The sequence below is a fragment of the Canis lupus genome, chromosome 1 (assembly GCF_003254725.2).
Source record: "Canis lupus dingo isolate Sandy chromosome 1, ASM325472v2, whole genome shotgun sequence".
Lineage (NCBI taxonomy): Eukaryota > Metazoa > Chordata > Mammalia > Carnivora > Canidae > Canis > Canis lupus.
Genome location: NC_064243.1, coordinates 103,912,708 through 103,936,842, shown reverse-complemented (window position 1 = coordinate 103,936,842; position 24,135 = coordinate 103,912,708). Strand labels below are relative to the sequence as shown.

Genomic DNA, 24,135 nt, shown 5'->3' with positions numbered 1-24,135 from the left:
TTGACGCATTGTGGTGATGACTCACAGAAGAGGTAAGTACTTGCTCAAAAACTAGAGACTGCAGGGGTGAAGAACATTGAGAAGAATATATCATTAGTGCTATTTGAGTATTCCTCAATTAACACGAAACAAGCAGCAATAATTTAACTGTGAAAGTAGAAATACTCACACATAACACACCCCTAAGAATGTTTGATAGACCCCACAATTATAGCACAGATAGCTGTTATTTGTGTTCTCCATAAAAGCAAGTGCATAAATCCTGAGTTCAGGACTGGTTTTCAAATTCCCAAACATCACCAAAAGATCACAAGGCATATGAGTGAACAGAAAAATGTGTTCCAATTAGAGGAACAAAAGAAAATTCCAAAACTGGCCCTAAATTAATAAAGAACTATAAATTACCTGACAAAGGATACAAACTAACATAAAGATATACCTGAAGCAAGAGAAAACAGGTAACTAAATGATATCCAATAAAGTATGTATGATCAAAATAAAAATCCCAAGAGACAGAAAGTATAAAAAACAATTGAACAGAAATTAGGAGCTGAAAAATACAAAGTGTATTTTAAAGTACTCTAAAGGGTCAGCAACTGACTTGATCAAGCAGAAGGAAGACCTAGACAAGCTAAAGCTTCCTCATTTTAAATTATCCACTGAGGAGAGCAAAAAATACATGAAAAAGGACCGGGTCTAAAGGACTTATGAAGACATGTTCAAGAAGCTCAGTGAATTCTGAGGAGGATAGATGTCAAGAAATAAACACATCAATACATTATAATCAATTTACCAAAAATCACAAATGAACACAGCTTTGAAGTAGCATGAAAAAAGTAATTCCTCCTGTGTAAAAGACCTCCTCTAAGAATATAAATGGTCTTTCAGCAGAACTTCACACAAAGAAATGCAGGGGCTATCTTTACTGGAAAAAAAAAAAAAAAATCAACCAGAAACATTGTATCTGGAATAAATGTCCTTCAGAAATGGAAACCTAGGAACATCTGGGTGGCTCAGCAGTTGAGCATTTGCCTTCAGCTCTGGGCATGATCCCGGGGTACCAGGATCAAGTCCCACACTGGGTTCCCTGCATGGAGACTGCTTCTCCCTCTACCTATGTCTCTGCCTCTCATGAATAAATAAATAAAATCTTAAGAAGAAAAAAACAAAACAAAAAAAAAAAAAAAAAGAGGGGCAGCCTGGTGGCTCAGCAGTTTAGCACCGCCTTCAGCTCAGGGCCTGATCCTGGAAACCCAGGCTCCGTGTATGGAGCCTGTATCTCTCTCTGCCTGTGTCTCTGCCTCTCTCTCTCTCTCTCTGTCTCTCATGAATAAATAAATAAAATCTTAAAACAAAAATGGGAAAAATAAAGACATTCCCAAGTAAAATCCCCTAGAAGTGTACTATTAGGCCTATCCTACAAGAAACTTTAAAGAAAGTCTTTCTGGTTAAAACAGAAAGATTCTAAACAGTAACTCAAACCACATGAAAATATAAAGCTCTCCGATAAATGTAAATGTTTATACAAATATGGAAACCTAAAATATTATGATGAAGTACCACAGATTGCTATATTCTTATTGAACATAATTATTTTAAAGAATAAAAACATAGGGGCACCTGGTTAATTTTGGATCAGGTCAAGATCCCATGGTCATCAGATCGAGCCCTACCTTGAGGTATAGGACCTACTTAAGATTCTCTCTCTCCCTCTCCATCTCTCCCTTCCGCCACTCACACATGCTCTGGCTATTTCTCTCTTTCTAAAAAAACAAAATAAAAATGATGCATTGAAATTATAAAGTACACAACATAAAAGACAAAATTATTAAATATAGGGTTATCAGTGACATACAGTGTGTACAGGTATGGATATGTAGTAGAGTTGAGTATGCTCTTGACAATATTAGGTTAAAATGGCTTGTTACAACTTTGAGAAGGTTTTATTGTTGTTTAGATTTTATCTTTTTATTTGAGAGACAGAGTGAGCCTAAGAGAACACAAGCCTGGAGAAAGGGAGAAGCAGACTCCCCGCTGAGCAGGGAGCCCAAGACCAACAAGGGGCTTGATCCCAGGATCTTGGGATCATGACCTGAGCTGAAGGCACATGCTTAACCAACTGAGCCACACAGGCTCCCCAGCATTGAGGTTTCTATTTTTTTTTAATATTTTATTTATTTATTAATGAGAGACACAGAGAGGCAGAGACACAGGCAAAGGGAGAAGCAGGCTCCACACAGGGAGCCCAACATGGGACTCGATCCTGGGTCTCCAGGATCATGCCCTGGGCGGAAGGCGGCGCTAAACTGCTGAGCCACCCGGGCCATCAGCATTGAAAGGTTTTAAGTAATCCCCATGCTAACGGGGGGGGGGGGGGGGGGGGGGGGGGGGGGAACTACAGAAGACATAAAAAGGAAGTGAGAACGGTATCAAAGTATGTCATTACAGTTGTGTCACATCACACAAATATAATGAAACACATAAAAAGAGGGAAAGAGGGATAAAACAACCACAAGAAGAACAGAAAACTATGAAAAAACAGCTGCAGTAGTACTTCCCTTAATAATACTTTACTTTGATGACTAAATTTTTTTTTAATTTTTTTTAATTTTTATTTATTTATGATAGTCAGAGAGAGAGAGAGAGAGAGGCAGAGACACAGGCAGAGGGAGAAGCAGGCTCCATGCACCGGGAGCCCGACGTGGGATTCGATCCCGGGTCTCCAGGATCGCGCCCTGGGCCAAAGGCAGGCGCTAAACTGCTGCGCCACCCAGGGATCCCAGTAAATTTATTTTTTTAAAAAGATTTCATTTATTTATTCAAGAGAGACACAGAAAGAGAGAGAGAGAGAGAGAGAGGCAGAGACACAGGCAGAGGGAGAAGCAGGCTCCATGCAGGGAGCCTGACGTGGGACTGGGACTCGATCCCGAGTCTCTAGGATCACACCCTGGGCTGAAGGCCGCGCTAAACCGCTGAGCCACCGGGGCTGCCCTGATAAGTAAATTTAAACTCCCCTCATTAAAAGACATAAATTGGCTGAATGAATAAAACAGAAGATGCAACAATTTCCTGTCTATTTGAGAGTCACTTTAAATCTAAGGACATATGTAAGTTGCAAGTAAAAGTATGTAAATGCACATTTCATGCAAATGGAAACCAAAAGAGGGCATAGATAGCTGTACTAGTATTATACAAATACGTATGAAGTTCATAGTTTCAAAACAGAAAACCAGTGTATATGTATACATAAATACATGAAATTACCCAGATACTATAACAATTATGTGTGCACCTAACAACAGAGACCCCATATATGCGAAGCACAAAAGGCAGAATTAAAGCAAGAAATCATTAGCATAGTGATAGTAGCAGAGATTAATATCTTGATTTAACTGTACAGAAAGACCACATTCAAGGAGGAGAAGGAGACCACACTCGAGAAGGAGAGCACTTGAACAACATTATTGTCAATCAAATACAATGGACGTTTACAGAACACTCCACCAAAAAGAGCAGAATATACAAGCTTCTCAATCACACAGAGAACATTTGCAGTATAGACAAATTGTCTACAAAACAAATCTTAACAAATTTAAGAAATTTAATGTCATAAGTATCATTTCTGACCACCATGGAATAAAAGTATAGCAGATGGGAAATTGGAAATGTCACAAATATCTGGAAATTGAACATGTTCAATTGAACAATCAATGGGTCAAAATGAAATTAAATAACCAGTAAATACCCTGAGAGTAATGAAATGAAACTATATTCAAATATGGAAATCAGAAAAAGTCATTTTTTAAAAGATTTTATTTATTTATTTAAGAGAGAAAGAGAGGAGAGAGAAGGCATGAGCAAGGGAAGGGGCAGAGGGAGAGGGATAAGTAGATCCCTGCTGAGTGCATAGCTGGAAGCTGAGCTCAATTTCAGGACACTGAAATCACACCTGAGCCACTGTTATAGTGTGGCGTCTATGTTAAGACGTTTAACCAACTGAGCCACCCAGGCACCCACAGAGAAAGTAATTCTAAGGAAACACTCAGTGGAGTGAAAAGGCAACCTGAAAAATGCATGGGAATTTTTTACAGAGTTTATAGATCATAAGGCTGTAACATCTAGAATATAGAAAGAACTTTTGCAACAACCAAATAGCAACTAGCAGGACTAAGAACAGGACAAAGTTTTCTTTTTCTTTTTCTTTTTTTTTTTTTGACAAAGTTTTCAATGGGCACAATCCAACACAGATTACAAATGGGCAAGGCAGACGAAAGATGCTCAAGGGCAGCCCGGGTGGCTCAGCAGTTTAGTGCTGCCTTCAGTGCAGGGCCTGATCCTGGAGACCCGGGATCGAGTTCCACATCAGGATCCCTTCATGGAGGCTGTTTCTCCCTCTGCCTGTGTCTCTGCCTCTCTCTTTCTGTGTGTGTCTCTCATAAATAAATAAATAAATAAATAAATAAATAAATAAATAATCTTTAAAAAAAAAGATGCTCAAGCTCACTATTCATTGGAGAAATACATATCAAAGACTGACTCATCTCCTCTCACCTGTTCAGCTCCCACTATTAAACATGAATTTTTAAAAACCTGTGGGTATTGGAGAGAATGAGGAAAGACTGGAACCCTTATGCACTGCTAGACGAAATGCAAATGAAGTAATCATTATGGAAAACAGAATGGAGGTTCCTCAAAGAGTTGTAAATCATTTTACCATATGATCTAGCCATACCAATTGACAGTAAATACCTAAAACAATTCAAAATGGGATGTGCAAGACATATTTGCACAGGGAGATTCATATGTCGTGAACCGAAGGAAGGAAGGAGGGAGGGAGGGAGGGAGGGAGGGAAGGAAGGAAGGAAGGAAGGAAGGAAGGAAGGAAGGAAGGAAGGGAGGAAGAGAGAGAGAGAGAGAGAGAGAGAGAGAGAGAGAAAGAGAGAGAAGAGAAAGAGAAAGAGAAGGAGAAGGAGAAAGAGAAAGAAGAGAAAGAGAAAGAGAAAGAGAAAGAGAAAGAGAAAGAGAAAGAGAAAGAGAAAGAGAAAGAGAAAGAGAGAGGTACCAGGGTCTTAGAATAGACAAATGTGTAAGTGGCTACTTGAGAGATATTAAGTTTTGCAGAATGAGAAAATTCTAGAAATCAGTATTCCAATAATTTCACACACTTAACACTTTAAAGTGGTTAAAATAGTAAATTTCATGGCATATTTTTCACCACAATTAAGAATAATGACACCTAAAACTGAAACAGAGAGATAAGCTTTAAGAATTACTTTTAATTCGGGATCCCTGGGTGGCGCAGCGGTTTGGCGCCTGCCTTTGGCCCAGGGCGCGATCCTGGAGACCCGGGATCGAATCCCCACATCGGGCTCCCGGTGCATGGAGCCTGCTTCTCCCTCTGCCTGTGTCTCTGCCTCTCTCTCTCTCTCTGTGACTATCATAAAATAAAAATAAATTAAAAAAAAAAAAAGAATTACTTTTAATTCAAAAAGGTTTTTCTCTCAAGAGAATATGAATTTATTCACAAATAGATGATGACATTAATTCCATGTGACAGTTCACCCAGGATAAACAGACAGTATAAAACAACCACTGACAACTAACAAAGAAAAGAAACAAACAAGGTAAGTCATGAACCAACACTGTACGGGTAATATTTATACAAACAAATACACACATAATTTTACTGGCATTTGACATATGGCTGATTCCTATTTCAATTAAACCCTACATTGTCTTTGAACTCCTAAGTTGAAAATTGTTATCCAAAACTATAAAATATAAAAACCAAAAGCGCAATTCATTAATGCTGTTGAAACTATCAGTAAAAATGAAGCTTTCTTACTGAATTGCAATACAAGAATGAGAAATTTTCATTGCAGGATGCCTGAGTGGCTCGGTTGAGTGTCTACCTTCAGCTCAGGACATGATCCCGGTCCAGGGATTGAGTCCTACCTATATCAGGCTCCCTGCGAGAAGCCTGCTTCTCCCTCTATGTCTCTGCCTCTCACGAATAAATAAATTTTTTTTTTTTAATTTTAAGTGCAATAATTCTGAATGAAACACAGGTGTGCTAGTACAAAAGGATCCTCCCATATAGCTATAATTTTAAACTGAGACTGTGTACTCAAGAAAAGCTTGCACTTGAAGCACTGGCATAAGTTATGTGGCATAAATTGTGCTCAGAAAATTCACTACAGTCAATCATAAAATGATCTAATAAAAATTTTATGGATGAGCTTCTAAATGACATTAGAAAATTTGTTAAGAGATATTCCCACTTTTACAAAGAATGCCAAGGCTGTAATTCATCCTTTAGAAGCAACAAAAATGAACATATAAAGAGAGACCATGATTGTTGTAAAATATGCTGAGTTTCACTGCTCTATAAAATAAACATTTTGGTATGAATTATACCACAATTCACATATATTTTAAGATAATTATTTCAAGAAGTACGTCCCAAATCACATCTTCAGGTGTGATCGCCTCCTTGACTTTTGTACTTCCCCTCTGTCATCTGCTTTACTCAGTCCCACCTACCTGGATGTAAGGCTCCTTTCTCTTCACATCCCAGGGCTCCTTCTTGGCTCCAAAAAGGTGAATAGGTGTCACTTACAATAAACAAGACTCATTTATTTTAAAAATAGGAATAGGAGTTGTGTTGGATTCTTTAATTTTCAATCCTCTATTGTCCTCAATAGAGAAGAGAGAACATTGTAGAACTCTAGAAAATGGTTTCCCCAGTGTTATAAGTTTCAGCAGAACAATTTTATGGCAATTTCATGTGCTACCAGAATACAAAGAATAGCAATACTAATCCTTTTTAAATATTAACCAATCACCAGATAGTATTATAACAATCTTTTATAAGTTAATGCAAACAAAAAATCCAGCAAAATAATTTGAGACCAATTTTTTTTCTTTTATGAGACTATTTCGCCAAACATCCAATAAATGGAAGAAATAAGGTTTTAACCAAGGTTATCTGAGAGTTTATGTAACATGACACACAGGTCTACATAGAGACTACATTAAAGCTACATTCTGTAGGGACCAAGGGTAGGCTGCCCCTATGATGGACACTTTAGCATGAATATTCTTTTGGGCTAAAAGTAATCAATACCCCAGCTTAAGCAAAAATGTTGACCCTCCCTTAACTATGTAGTAGAGTCTAAATTGGGGAGTCTTTCACAGAATATAGGCTAGTACTAGGGACAAATCTTTTTTGTGTGGCCCACCTGTGACATGGCAAACATCTAATTACCAAACATGTGCTCTTCATCTCACTGCCTTATGAAGTGTATTTCTCCACTTGACAATCCCAGATTCTCCTCCTCCAGTTCAGGAAGATGTATACACCTCATTTTGCTTGAACTGCCTTTGGGATCTCCCTACCTGTGAAGGTTCCTTACACTTATAAAATTTAGTTTGATTTTTCCTGATCATCTGTCTCATTTCAATTGGATTCTTAGTCCAGCTAGAAGGACCTTAAAAGGGACAGAAATTCAAGATCCCTGACAGAGTCAACACAAAATTGATCTTCTGAAGCCAGCATTGATCTTCTCTGTTCATCTGAGATAATGCACACCACAGGTCATATATCCCCAGGCACAGCCATACCATACCAGATAAGGAACGTGGAGCCTAGGCTCAAGACATAACAATGTGACCCCACTCGCTTACAGTAAAAGTACATCCTACAGATAAAAGTACAGGATGCAACTCATAAAACCTCTCAGATAAAGAAGAAAGATATGTTTCTGATTCAAAGTGTTTTGAGATGAACTACATCTTTAGGGTATAAGGTGAAGCAGCACCAGAATTTATCAAGGACACCTGTTAACATGATCTCATGGGTCTATGAATTTTGTTTTTTCCAGTTTTAACTTAGGCCACAAAATTACACCATTTCTATTATTTGTGAAGAGTTCACAACTATAGAATTGTTCAAATTCACCCTATTCTAAATAATAAGGCAATGAAAGTCTGAATTGTCTATAAATGTTCTCTTTGTAACAAAAGAATTTCAAATATGCTTAAATTCAGAGATTTTTATCACACAATTTGGTTTTCACATCAATAAACTATTAGATATATACAAAGCACAAATAGTGAAAACAGGTCACAATAAACCAAAAGTGGAGACACCATTTTGCTCAGTCACTAAAGAAAGCCCTTGACACTTCCAATTTCATACCATCAAATGTATCGTTCTTGCTGATTTAAAAACACAAATCAGGGTGGCTCAGTTGGTTAAGGATCTACTACCTTAAGCTCGGGTCATGATCCCAGGATCCAGGGATCAAGTCCTGAGTCAGGCTCCCCGCCAAGCCTGCTTCTTTATCTCTCTGACCCTACCTCTCTACTCTCGTTCTTTCCCCACTCACTCTGCTCTTTCAAATAATAAAAGCTTTAAAAAAATTAAAATAAAACAACGGGCAGCCTAGGTGGCTCGGCGATTTAGCACCGCCTTCAGCCCAGGGCCTTGATCCTGGAGACTCGGGATCCAGTTCCACGTCGGGCTCCCTGCATGGAGCCTGCTTCTCCCTCTGCCTGTCTCTGCCTCTCTCTCTCTCTATCTCTCATGAATAAATAAAATAACAAATAAACAAACAAACACAAATCAAATTTTGGTCCAGGGCTTACTTTCAGAGGTATCAGCATAGATAACTCACTACAGTGTTATCATTTGGAAGTAAGTAGGGATCAGCAAATCACGGGATGAAAGAGTGAATAAGGTACTTTTTTTCCCTTAGTGTCAGCAGGCTAGGATTATTATGTATCTTATATCTTAGATTTTTCTGGAAAAGACTTGACATTTTCTCAAATAATCAATTAAAATATATTTTGCTTCTGAGCCCTACACTAGCATTTATGTCCTTGGTTTGAATATAAAAGAATGAGGATTTCAAAATTTTATTTTATAAATTTACATAGTCTGGATAGTATTGGCAAGAGTATAACTGCCCAATCTAATATTTAATATTAGATATAAAAAGGGATGCAAGAAAAAAAAAGGGGATGCAAGAAGTTATTAGGTAATGATGTCACACTATATATACAATTTTCTTAATTTAACGTATTACATTCTAAAGAGCAGCAGAAGTAATGCATTTATATAGCAAGGAGCGTTCTAGGATTGTAATATTTGTAACCCGTTTACATTTGTTCTGATATAGACCCATCACAAAGCACCTGCCCAAGGGCCCAAGAGCCCATTTGATCTCAACTTACATATTAAGCAAAAATTCATGTCAAAAGCAATTCTATTTTGTTTATATTTATTTTGTAAAAGATTTTACTTATTTATTTGAGAGAGCACAAGTGGGAGGAGGATTGCAGAGAGGCAGGAGGAGAGGGAGAAGCAGGCTCCCCACTGAGCAGGGAGCCCAATGCAGGACTTGATCCCTGGGTCCTGGGATCATGACCTGAACCAAAGGTAGGTGCTTAAGCGACTGAGCCATCCAGGTGACCCCAAAGCAATTCTATTTTAGAGGTATAAAATAAGGGTGCCTGAGTGGCTCAGCTGGTTAAGCGTCTGCCCTCAGCTCAGGTCACAATACCAGAGTCCTAGAATAGAGTCCAGCATTGGGCTCCATGATCAGCAGAGTCAGTTTCTCCCTCTGCCCTTCTCCCCTGCTCATGCTCGCTCTCTCAAATAAATAAAATCTTTAGAAAATACTTTTTACATCAAAAAATAAAGGTACAAAATAAAATTTAGAATTAAACTGTCATGAAACAACAAAGAAAGTTTAGTTTAAAAGGACTGTGCATATCAAAAACTTAGCTTTAAGTAGCACCTGGTTAGCTCTTTCGGTTGTGTGATTGACTCTTAATTTCTGCTCAGGTAAGGATTTTAGGGTCATAGGCTCAAGTCCCAAGTTAGGCTCACCACTTAGTGGGGACTCTGTTAAATATTCTTTAATTTATCCTCTCTCTGGCCCTAACCCCACTTGTAGGGCCTCTCTCAAATAATCTTAAAAAAGTAAAAACAAAAAAGTTGGCTTTAAAAAGTCTATGATAAAAAAAATAAATAAAAATTAAAAATACAAAGACTATGATAGAAAATATATAATTACTATACTCGGGTATAATGCTTTATTTGCCAGTGAGAGAAATAAGGTAGCTGGCCGGGAAGATCTCTCTTGTTAAATACCTTAGCATGTGACAATACCAGAGAAATTTCTTATTACTTGGATGGAGTTTCATCATAAGCTCCTTCTGATAAGGACTAGTCCTCTTCTGATTGTAACAAGTTACAGAATCTCAGAGGCTTTGTGGTCCTGGTTCTGTGCTTGTGTTGTTTTTGGCTAGCAATGGGAAATGTTTCTGATCTAGCTCAGAACCCATTAGGCTGCCTGTTACAAAATCAGTTGGTGTTCAGTTATGATTCTACGAAAAGGAAGGTGATCTTCTTTTGTAATATTGCATGGCCACAAAACACTTGAGCATAAGGAGAAGCACAGATTGTAAATATGTGGCACAGATGAAATCTTTCTCTTAGAAATTTAAAATTCTTCACATTGTGGCTTGACACATTCCATAGATGAGATTCTGAAGACAAAGGACATTACTTCATCTCAGTAGAAAGTGGCACAAATTCAGCCACCTGGCAGCCACCCCAGAGGGATTCCCATTCCCAACACAAATAATTTCTCCATCAAGAGAAGCATAGAAGAATCAGCCACTTAAGCTGAGCAAAACCAAGACACAAAATACAATCAACCATCTCCATCCAGGGTGACACCTGAAGGAGCAAGACCACTCTAATTACCACAATTCAGAACTAAAATGCCAAAGGTAGTGCTGGGCATTTCAACCAATTAGGATGGAGAATAAACCATAATAGGCAAAAGGGAATAGACAACCACTTTCCAACAATCTTGTGGGACTCATGTTTAATACACAGATTACCTATTTGCAAATATCTAAACAAATAGAAAAGTATACCAAAGATTTTAATGCTCAAGTAGTCTAAATGAGAACTCCTTTGGATACTTAATTTGTGTATTTATACATCCTCAAGAGAGCCATCCATTGAACTAAACAAACTGAGAAAAAAAAAACTGAGAGATACATATTTTAACTGTTACTTAGAAGCTTTTGTAACAGATTTTTAAAAAGATTTACTTACTTTAGAGAAAGAGAGAACACAGGGTGGGGGAGGGGCAGAGGGCAAGGGAGAGACTCTCAAGCAGACTCAGCATTCAGTATGAAGCCCAATCCCGGGGCTCCATTTCATGACCCTGAGATCATGACCTGAACCAAAACCAAGAGTTAGATGATTAACCTACTGCACCACCCAGACACCCCTACTTACAAGCTCTTATATTTTTAAGATTTTATTTATTTATTCATGAGAGACACAGAGAGAGAGAAAAAGGTAAAGACACAGGCAGAGGGAGAAGCAGGCTCCATGCAGTGTGCCGGACATGGAACTCGATCCCGGGTCTCCAGGATTACGCCCTGGGCTGAAGGTGGAGCTAAACTGCTGAGCCACCTCAGCTGCCCTAATTACAAGTTTTGAAAGGGAACAGTGATAATATCCCTGCAGGAAACTAAATAAAGGAACTTCTGAAATAGGGTCAAAACCCGAGCTCAAAAATATTAACTCCTGTACAACTATTTTCTACTGCTACACTTTTTTTACTTAAATACCAGGAAATGAGGCATTAAAATTAAATTGCCTCAACAAATACTTGTCCCCTCAAAGATCTTTTTAGCTAGACTAAGAATCAAATTCACATGAGACAGATTATCAGAGGAAAATAAAATTTAATAGGTGTATGTGCAGAAAAATCGACATACGGTGGAAGCTCCAAAGACTGTCAGTCAAGATGAGGTACAAATACCATCATTAAAGAAAAAGGGGTAGAGATCTGGAGCTTCGCAGGAAAAAAAAAACACTTTGCACGGTGGTAAGAAGAGTACATATTTGGTAAATTAGCTTTTTGTCTTACCTTACAGATGGTTCAGGGATAAACTTTGTCACTGTTAATATATTCTGGAAAGACCCCCCAATTTAGATTCTTCAACTCCAATTATCCAAAGTGGCACATTCTGGGGGAAGGTGGGTAGAGAGAGGTTGTCCTGAAATCCTTCAGTTCCCCCATCTGAAACTTCCTTGGGTGTTTCAAATATTAAAAGTTGAAATGGTAGATTATTTCATGTTACTGATCTAGCATTTTACCCTCGCAATAGGACATTCTAGTCAAAGCCAGGGTTATATAACCAGTATTTATGATTTTATCTTGTCATCATGAGAACAGGTTCTAAGAAAAATTATACAAATATATATATATGGATAAAAAGTTACTGAGACTGAATTCTGGAAGAATCAGGGAGAAAAGATATATGTTCCAATTTGTTTACAAAGGTATATTTTGTGCAACTTCTTCAAGTCAGTTAACTTAAGGGAAAAAATTTCTTAAATCTTTAAAAAAACAAAATATTTTTTAAAGGTTTTATTTAAATTCCAGTGAGTTAACATGCACTGTCATATCTGTTTCAGGTGTACAATAGTGACTGAACAATTCAATACAAAACCCAGTGCTCAACACAACAAATGCACACCTTTATTCCCATCACTTATTTAACTCATCCCCCAATCCACCTCCACTCTGGTAATAATGACCAGTTTCTTCTCTATAGTTAAAAGTCTATTCCCTGATTTGTCTGTCTTCTTTTTTTTCCCATTGCTTGTTTCTTATATTCCACATATGAGTGAGATCATATGGTATTTATCCTTCTCTGACTTCTTTTGGTTAATATAATACTCTCTAGCTCCATCCATGTCATTGCAAATGCCAAGATTTCACTCCTTTTTTAAGGTTAAATGGTATTCCATTCTATACATATAGCACATATTCCTTATTCATTTATCAGTCAATGAACACTTGCACCAGACTGACTGAAGCAGAAATGCTGTCACTGACTGCTGTACCACTCCTCAATGAATCCATGGCGTAGACAGGGCCAGAGCATGGGACTATACTCATCATGGTGCTCACTAAAGGGAGGAGGGTCCCACAGAGCAACACATCACCTTCCATAAAAGGTTACTCTTCTATAGTGAATCTAAACTATGTTAGGCTTATATATCTAGCATACTAGTGCTTTGAGCAACCACAGCACACACCTTGCTGATCCTATGTATATCAGTGTCCAAAAGGCTTCTTCATCTCCAATATCTATCTACTCTGCCATGTGACATTTTGAAGCTATGCACTAAATGACTGCATCATCCAATACTCCTCCTGCATCTACTGCCTCTGATCTAGGCCTCGGCAGTCATCATTGTCATCCAACAGCATCTGATGCTAACACACAGGAATTCAACTCAATCATGAAGATAAAATAGGACTTCCGTACTCCTCAGAAGCCACCACACTTTAAAATTCCTTTGTTCCGTTACATTTATTCATCAGATGACACCACCAAGAGCTGCCTGTGCCTTTGCAGTGACTAAAGGGAGCCACCTCCAGTTCCCTCCCCACATTGGAAAGAGTTTTTCACACTTCCTTTTAATAGGACTTATCTTTCTAAGGACAGTACCATCATTATGTTTCATTTATATTTGCCTCTCACATGCCAATGCTAAATGTCTGAATTTCTGAATTGTTACCCATTGGCCTTACCTGTCTCTAATCAAAATTAAGAGGTCCATAAGAACGCTTTAACCACAACACAGGCAAAGAACATTTGAGATGCCTATGTAGGTTGAAATAAAACTGGGTATAAATAGAAATGGAAATCTGGAGATAATTAAGAAAATAAAGAAGTATAAATTATTTTTCTAAATCCAAGGAGTCAGTTATACAACCCAGGAAAGATGTCATCTCTCCACATGCAGAATTCATGCCAATTCCTCAACTTCTGTATTTTCTCTTACCTGGGGCTACAAGATCATTCCTAATGGAATATATTTCTCTAACTTATGGGTTATCTATTACACAACAACCATTGTTAAAAGTGTATGTTTACTTCACAGAAACATGAAAAAAAAACACCCACACTTATGATATGGGGCACATACTGTTATTAGGGGCTATGGGAGAGTGCTTTTAGAGTCCCTGATCAAAATCCAGATTAGGCCATTCAAACTAAAACAGGTTTATGTAAGCTCTGAGTCTTCTCTAAGGGACACAGGAGGGGAAAGTCATGGGAGACAAGAAATGGTTGCTCAAAAGCGTAGGCTGGGAATGTCAAATTGGAAGGTACATTAATTTCTGATTCTATAGGGTGTCATGTACGGAATGCACTAGTGATATGGTCTTGTTTCACTTCAAGTCCCCTGCAAAACTACTGCGCATACAAAATGTATGCCAAATGGCATTATCGTGGAGTACTTCAATCAGTCAATAAGACCCATATACTATCTATAGTATATCCATTATATTATCCCACTAGTCCCAAGGAGGAGAAAATGATACAATAGATATGCTAAGGGAAAAAAATAATCACACATTATCTAAACATTAAGGCCACTGAGAAAATGGATTACTAGATATATTTCCACTGCATTACAAAATAGGTGATAGATACCATCAGCTACCTACAACCTTATATAAAATGAGACTGGTTAACACTGGTAGTCGGATAACATTTCATTCATTACATATCCATATTAACATGGTAAAAACCATTGTTTTATTAAGTAAAATATATTAAGTTCACAAATAGACTAAGTTATGCATTTCAATCCCCTTCATAATTCTTGCTCAAGGATTATATCCTTACATCCTTCTACAGAAGCATTAAAAAGTATTCAAGCACTGATGTGGGAGTAGTGATTTCAATAATTTTCAGGCATGAGGTATTCTCACCAAATGTGGATGTACAAATTGTATGTCATGTCGAGGAAGAGTTAGCTATCCTCTTTCTACTGTAAGGATTTCTTCCTTTCAACCACATCCACTAATATTATCTACTTCTAACTATTGCTATCATGAGGATACATCAGTATTTTACTGGATTTCCACCTCTTTTTCCTACAATACCAGTTGGTAAAATATTTAAATTATAATATTCAGGAAGTTCTTTAGTTTTAATAAATGGAGAATGATGTTCTGAACATGTACATCATGACAACTGTAGTTAATATTATAACCACAAACAATATCTTTACTTAGATTTTCTTTATATATTGTATATTATATTGTCCTTCCTTTTCCATGGACACTTAGATATGCATGAGGCCCACCTAATGAAGCTGGGATCTCATATCTTTGATGTAGCAACATCAGTCATATAATGTCACACACACTAAAAATAAATGAATTTGCTGAAGTGACTTGAGAGTAGAAATACATTATTTACTAGACACAAATCTCAAATACGGTCAATGTAAAAAAAAAAGCACATATTGAAATTGAAATTAATTAGACCTATGCAAATATCCATCAACTTAATCTTCTGAAGCATAAGAGCATATACATTTTCTAACAGTTTAACTTTATTATTATTCCTTATCATGAGTATTTTGATGATGTAGTGCTTTCTACTTGATTTCTATGGCATTTTCGACATTTGAAGTTCACTTACATATATTTCTAAATATTTGTGTCTTTTAAGTTATTTTCCTTTATGGTCTCTCTGGTGTTTGCTACAGTGTATATTAAAATGAAGGTCTTTCTTCATTCATTACATTTGTAGGACTTGAATCTAGTGTGCATTTTCAGATATTAAGGATTGAATTCAAGTTAAAGGCACTGCAATTTAGTTTATATTTTACAGTTTCTATGCTGTATGAGAATTATGATGTTTGAGTAAGTTGTGAGTTCCAGCTAAAGGCTTGAGACATTCTTTTACCTTTGTAATGTTTCTCCTCAGTATGAACTCTGAGATGTTGAGTAATGGTTAAGCAATCATAAAGGTTTTAACCCATTTTTTACATTTAAGTTTTTTTTCTCAAATATGAAGTCTCTGATGTTGAATAAACCTTGATTCTGATTAAAGGGCTTGCCAAATTAATCATGTTTGCAAAATCTCCAGTATAAATCCTCTGATCAGGAGTTAGGCTTTAGCATTGCTTAAAGGCCTCGACATATTCTTTACTTTGCTTAGGATTCCCTCAAGTATGAATTCTGTGATGTCGAGTCAGATGTGAGTGCTGGATAAAGGTGTCACCACATTCTTTACATATGTAAGGTTTCTCTCCACTATGAATTTTGTGATGTCGAGTAAGATGTGAGTGCCGGTTAAAGGCCTGGCCACATTCTTTACATATGTAAGGTTTCTCTCCAGTATGAATTCTGTTATGTTCAGTAAGCTTTGATTGTTGATTAAAGGCCTTACCACATTCTTTACATTGGTAAGGTCTCTCTCCACTATGAATTCTGTGGTGTCGGGTAAGATGTGAGTGCCGGTTAAAAGCCTGGCCACATTCTTTGCATATGTAAGGTTTCTCTCCAGTATGAATTCTGAGATGTTCTGTAAGCTTTGAGTGCTGATTAAAGGCCTGGCCACATTCTTTACATATGTAAGGTTTCTCTCCACTGTGAATTCTGTGATGTCGAGTAAGGTTTGAATGCTGGTTAAAGGCCTGGCCACATTCTTTACACTGGTAAGGTTTTTCACCACTGTGAATTCTGTGATGTTGAGTAAGGCTTGAGTGATGATTAAAGGCCTGGCCACATTCTTTACATTGGTAAGGTCTCTCTCCAGTATGAATTCTGTGATGTTGAATAAGATTTGAGTGCTGGTTAAAGGCCTTGCCACATTCTTCACATTGGTAAGGTTTCTCTCCAGTGTGAATTCTTTGATGTCGAGTAAGCATTGAGTGCTGGTTAAAGGCCTTTCCACATTCTTCACATTGGTAAGGTTTCTCTCCAGGATGAATTCTGTCCTGCTGAATAAGATGTGAGTGGTGGATAAAGACCTTGCTACATTCTTCACATTTGTAAGGTTTCTCTCCAATATGCATTGGCTGTTGAGACAATGATGAGTGCCAGTCAAAGGCCTTACCACATTCCTCACAAATATAAGTTTTCTGTTCAGTAGTGACTGTGTTATGTATGTTTAGTTCTGATGATTGACTCAACATGTTCTCAGGTTTATTACATCTATGCATGTGAATTCTCTGATAATCACCAACATTGGAGGACTGATTACCAGACTTCCCACATTCATTATATTTATAAGGATTCTCTCCCATAGGGTTACTCTTATGTATAATCAGGTTGGAGCTTTGATAAAAGACTTCCACACATTTGTCACATTCATAATGATTCTCTGGAAAATGAATCCTTAGGTGTTTATTAACATTTGAACCCTGGTTAAATTTTTTCTCAGATTCATTGCATTGAGCAATTCTGTTTTCATTGAAAATGCTCTGGTCGTTTTGTAGGGTTAATTCCTCAGTAAAAGGCTTCTCAAATGGATCCCACTTAGCACTCTGTTCTTCATTTTTAAATCTCTGATTTTCAGAAATATTTGACTCAAAGGTCAATCCAATTCTACTTTCAAGGTGGTTCAAATAATTATTTTCAGGATGGACTAAGTAACTTTCCAGATTTTCCAACTTTTCGTTCTCCAAATATGTATCTTTCACCATTTGATTTGAGCCTTTGCTTATAGAAACACACTGCTTTGCAGAAATAGCAGACTTAAGGGATGTTTTCCAAAATGTTTTATATCCTTCACCATTTTGGGCAGTGAGATTCATATTACGGACAGTTGTCTCAGTTTGGATATGTCCTTCATGATATCTTTGATGCTCTTCACTCTCCCCATCATTTTTCCAGTCTATCATTAAGTGTAAATTCTCAAGGGCACTATGTTTATATCTACCCACTGCCACGTTTTGGAAAGAAGCTTCTATGCACAGCTTTGACAGGAAACTCTGGGTGCCATGCGAAGATACAGCTGAAAGATATTGAATAAGAGAAAAGTAAAATCATTCCACTTACTACTCTCAGATGAATATAATGAAAGCTTCTAATATGCAAAATTAAAATCAATCACAGAACTTCAGCAATATGGCTGAGAAAGAAACATCAAGACTTCATTCCTCCAGGAGACATAAACGTGCAGACCATGTCAAGATCGCATAGCCTATCACATAATTCCATAGTACTGTCATGCTGAAGCACACATCACATTCCTGTACCTCAAAAAAAAAATCAGAAGTACCATTTGAGCCCAAAAATAGCAGAAGGAAGAAAATTTAAACTTAAAATAGAAACCAATGAAATAAGAAAGCAAAAACAGGAAAACATCAATAGGAAGACTGCATTTTCAGGAAAGATCAACAAAATTGATATACTTTAAACAAAGAATGAAAGAGAGAACACTAAGAAAAATGAGAAGTAAAGAAGTGAAACCAGACACAATATAACTGATACCATAGAAATAAAAACAATTATAAGAGGTGACGATGGATAATTATATGCCCACAGACAGATATCAAAAAAATGACTATAAATCTCAAAAAGGTATAACCCACCTGACTTCATTATGGAGAAATTAAAAAAAAATACAAATCTCAAGTAATCTACCACTACTAAGTAGATTGAAAAAATAATAATAAAAAAACTCCCAACAAAGAAAATCCTATGCCAGATATATTCACTGGATAATTCAAACATTTAAAGAGAAAATACTTCAAATCGCCTCCAACATTTCCAAGGAGTAAAGAGAAGGGACACTATTAATCTCTGTGATACCAGCTTTATCAGGTTATCAATGCAAAAGGAAAACACTATAAGCAAAGAAGACTACAAACTTCTACCTGTGAGGAATAGTTATACTAAACCCACAATAAAATGAAGCAAACTGAATCAAAAGAGTTTTATTATTTTACAACATAATCAAGTGAGAACTCTTCTTAGAGTTCAAGGGTCTTTAAGCATTTGGAAATCTATAAATTTAAGAGTGTGTATTAACAGAATGAAGGTCAAACATTACATGTTCATATTAATTGGTGCAGAACAAGGAAGTGAACATATTGGACACCATTTCATGATTAAAAACATTCAAGATTAGGAACAGAAGGAAACCACCTCAGCCCAATATAAGACATATATGTACTGAAAGCTGAAATCTAACATAGTAAATAGTAAAAGGCTGAAGCTTCTTCTGTATGACCAGAAACAAGATAATGGAGTGACTTCAGTACTTCCATTCAACATAGTATTATATATTCTAGTCTCAACAATTAGGCAAGAAAAAAATACTTAAAAGGAATCCAATGGAAAAAAAAAACAACTCTGTTCATAGATGACATGATCTATAGAAAACCCTAAAGAATGCCTATTTTTATTTTTATGCTGTTTTATTGCTTGGTCATCATGTGTAATGCTTATTTCTGCTCATTTTCCCTACTAGACTTTCACTTTTAAAATTCTATATATGAAAAACATAAATAAAATAAAATAAAATAAAATAAAATAAAATAAAATAAAATAATAAAATAAAATTCTATATATGCTTGAGTTTAAAAAAAAGTTCAAATAAACTTTACACTATAGGGAACTAGAAAAAAAGAAACAAATAAATTTAGGAAAGAAAGGATATAACAAAGAAAAACCAGACATAAATAGAGATCAGAACAAATAATAACATTACTGTTTTTATTTCTATGAAAATTTCCATCAGAATCCCAATGCCATATTTTTTGGCAGAAAAATCAAAACCCCTTCTAAAACTCATGTGGATGTCACAGGATAACACCAACAGAGTAATTTTCGATCTGAACAGTACGTTGGTGGCACCATACTCCCTGATTTAAAACATACAACAAAGCCACAGTTACTAAAATAATGCTCTACAGACATAAATACAAGAACAGAACAATGGAAAAGTAGGGGTGAGCTAGCCCTGTCCTTCTCCTCCCAAAGTACATAATACTAAATGAGAAAAACTATTAACCTTATAGTGGACGGATCTGGCACAGAACACAGAGGAAACAAGGTGCATGAACCTCTAATAATGGGTCACACTGGTGTCAGATGTCTAACGTTTCCAAAGGACATGCAATAAGTGCTGTGAAATAAATGTCCAAAATGTAAACACGAAAACATCCATATTATTCAAATATCAAGTCACAGGTAGAATCCACACTCTGTAATCTAGAACAATGTGTTTGGGCTTTGTCTTTCAGGTGTGAACACAGGCTTTCACAGGCTCCTCTTTGCATTCTAATAAGCTAAATCACAAAGGCTTGGTCCAGAGACCCTGACATGGGAGGTTAGCTGATGAATGACAATTGTGGAACTCTCATCTCTTGGAGATGCCCTGCCCTCACTTAATAATGTCCTCCAGGGGGCAGCCCGGGTGGCTCAGCGGTTTAGCACCCCTTTCAGCCCAGGGCGTGATCCTGGAGACCTGGGATCAAGTCCCACATCGGGCTCTCTGAATGGAACCTGCTTCTCCCTCTGCCTGTGTCTCTGCCTCTCTCTCTGTGTCTCTCATAAATAAATAAATAAAATCTTTAAAAAATAATCATAATAATAATAATGTCCTCCAGGGTTCCGGAAACACTGTGGGATTTCTTCGCTACAGCACAGATGGACTGGAAGGTTGGATACAAGTCCTAGTCCTCATGCTTGACTAACGTCCTGTCCCAATTTTTTTCTCTCAGTATAATGTTCTATTCTTTCCTCAGCATGTCCATAGCAAGGTATCTCTGTGTACAATGTTACTAATCTAGTCAAGTGGAAAAAGAACAAAGTTCATTTAATGCCAGGACTAATCTATGGCTTCCCTACCTCATTTATCTCTCAGGTTTAACCAAAAAATGACAAAAATTGATTCCTTTCTAGGTCGTGGAAAACTAGAAGGAAGAGGCACACCTCACATGGGAACCAAGGGATTGAATCAAGGATTCGTGGAATCCAGATTAGGTTCAGTCAAGAGCACCAAGTATACTTAAAAAAAAAAAACAAAAAACAAAAACAAAAAATACTTCTATACTCTGAAGTACTCTGCTGCTTCTGGGCAAACGTTGAGCATGTAAGGCTCCAGACAGAATTCCAGACCTGCATCACAGATGAGGTTTCAAAGGGTTCCTAAACACCAGGAAGAGTTAGGTGAGCCTGGAGTCCTTCCTTCCCTTTACTTTTCTTTCAAGCTGACTCCACCCCTGCATGGTGAACTCCATCAGCCACTCTTCTCTGGGCCTCTTTTTATTTATCCTTCTTCAAGTCATCATGTCAAACATATTTGTGGAAGTAGCATCCAAAACAACAAGTAACACAGGTGCAATCTGCTTCTGATACAATGTTGGATTTCTTAGCTTGGACCTCACAGATTACACAGATTTTTAAAATATAAAGGTTTTCCTGCCCTTTTACTAATTCTCAGTGCTACATGCTACAGCATCTCTTCTGTTTTCATGTCAGACTTCTTCCTAAAACCTGACTTAGCCTAAACTGAGCACAGGAAATAAAATCAGTTGCAATATCCTGTATCCTCAAAAGAATGCACTTATTCAGAAAAGCACTCATGAGACATGTGGCCATTATTACATACATGTCACTGGTGAGAGAGAGGAGAGAGAGAAAGAGAGAGAGAGAGAGAGAGAGAGAGAAAGTACTGCAGGGAAAACTATTTAAGAAATTCTCACACGATGGGATCCCTGGGTGGCGCAGCGGTTTAGCGCCTGTCTTTGGCCCAGGACGCGATCCTGGAGACCTGGGATCGAATCCTACATGGGGCTCCTGGTGCATGGAGCCTGCTTCTCCCTCTGCCTGTGTCTCTGCCTCTCTCTCTCTCTCTCTCTCTCTCTGTGTGACTATCATAAATAAATAAAAAATTTTTCAAAAAAAATAAAAAAAAAAAAGAAATTCTCACACGAATGACTGTTCTTCCATGTCTTAGGCTGCTCAGCCAGTGAGTACTCCAGGCTCTTCTGTGTCCTATTCACTTCTTCACCCTGCCACGAACTCACTCCTCTCTCCCTAGTCTTCTCCTTTCTTCAGCAATTTACCCTTATCGCCACTGTGTTACAGATTAATTTGCTTTCCTAAATCTAATCCTATTATGAATACGTAGGATTAGCTTCATTTGGAGTAGGTTAGCTTTCTTTACATGCAAGTTTTAAAGAACGTAGTTGAACCTATATATGTATATGCACCCCTCTCTCTCTTTTTAAGATTTTATTTATTCATGAGAGAAAGAGAGAGAGGCAGAGACACAGGCGGAGAGAGAAGCAGGCTCCATGCAGGGAGCCCAATGTGGGACTCAATCTCAGGACTCCAGGATCATGCCCTGAGCCAAAGGCAGACGCTCAACTGCTGAGCCACCCAGGCATCCCTCTATTTTGTTTTGTAGTAAAGTATAATCGTATTAAAGTATAATTGACATAGATTGTTACACTTGTTCAGGTATACAAATGGGGATTTGACAACTCTATAAATTCTACTACGTTCACCACAAGTGAACTAATGTCTGTCACGATATAATGCTATAATAATACCACTGAATAGGGCAGCCCAGGTGGCTCAGCGGTTTAGCGCCGCCTTCAGCCCAGGGCCTGATCCTGGAGACCCTAGATCGAGTCCCACGTCGGGGTCCCTGCATGGAGCCTGCTTCTCCCTCTGCCTGTGTTTCTGCCTCTCTCTCAATCTCTCTGTGTCTCATGAATGAATAAATAAAATCTTTAAAAAATAAATAATAATACCACTGAATATATTCTTTATGCTGCATCTTTTATCACCATGACTTATTCATTCCATAATTTGAAGCCTGTACTTCCCATTCATTCCCCTTTACCCATTTTGTGTACTGTCCCTCTCTGTTTCACTCAGGCAACTAGTAGATTGTTAACTGTATCTATGGGTCTGTTTCTGCTATTTTGGTCGTTTCTTGCCATTTGTGACAATGTGGATAGATCTAGAAGGTATTATATGCTGTGAAATATGTCAAAAAAAATATATGATTTTACTTCTATCTAAACAACAAAACACATGAAAAAACAGAAGTAGAAACAGACCCATGAATATCTAGTTTGATTTGAATAAAGTGCATGGATAATGTTGAAAACTATAAAAATTCCAAGACTGCACATATTCTATAATACGAGAAGTTGGCCTGTAACAAATTTCCAGTGCTGGTAGAAGACAAGAGATCCTGGATCAAAGTCCAAGGATCCTACAAGCTCATGACACAGCAATTATCATAGTCTTCTTCCGGATTACACTGATTTCACAAACCAATCCCCCAACCACAATTCATACAGATAGATGCTGCACATGAAGTAGGTTTTTGGCCACATCTGTGAGATTCTGAGCATAGGAAACCACAATATATTAAAGGAACACCTAGCATATCTGTCCATACTCCTGTCATAAAAGAAAACAATCCCATTTCCTGTGCAGTAAATAAATCCATCCTCTACTCAAGAGCAAGATGAGGGATCCCTGGGTGGCGCAGTGGTTTAGCGCCAGCCTTTGGCCCAGGGCACGATCCTGGAGACCCAGGATCGAATCCCACATCAGGCTCCCGGTGCATGGAGCCTGCTTCTCCCTCTGCTTGTGTCTCTGCCTCCCTCTCTCTCTCTCTCTCTCTCTCTCTCTGTGACTATCATAAATAAATAAATTAATTAATTAATTTAAAAAAAGAGCAAGATGATATCACTACATTTCAAAGCCTTTTTATACACAAAGATCAATGGAAAGACAGAATAAAAATTTTCAATGCTTCTATCAATAACACCTAGAGAAACTGAAACCCATAGATAATCATCTCCCAACATATCCACTATTCAGCTTGATCCTGACTTTGCTCCTGCCTATTTTTCCTATGTGTACACCATCTTGTGAAATACTCATTAACCTGACACAGGATCTGGAATAAAATGTATTCAACTTGCACCAGGAAATGTTTTTTTAAGGTTATAATCAGCAGGATACAATACAGAAGAATCATGTGAGCTACCACATTCATTTCTGCACTGTCCCTGTGGGCCCTGCATTCAACCAAGTAAAGAAATCCCAATACCCATGACGGTCTACCTTAAATTTCTGTTGTGAGCTTTCTAAGGGAGATGGGTGAAGAAAGAACAAAACTGTGCAGAAGCATACAATTTACATGTGAAAAGATGAGTGGATTTTGTACTCTTTACCCTGGGTAAGTAGAACAGATACAGTGGAAGCATGGCTTAATACAATAAAAGTGATGGGAATTAGAAAA

The 24,135-nt window shown here is 37.5% G+C and overlaps 1 protein-coding gene and 1 pseudogene across 1 annotated transcript in view; both read right to left on the bottom strand.

Moving 5' to 3' along the window:
- LOC112643685 (zinc finger protein 91-like) overlaps positions 1-24,135 on the bottom strand; it is a 231,578-nt gene that overhangs the window by 167,598 nt on the left and 39,845 nt on the right.
- Positions 12,453-24,135, bottom strand: part of LOC112643380 (zinc finger protein 883-like) — a 51,525-nt pseudogene continuing 39,842 nt past the window's right edge.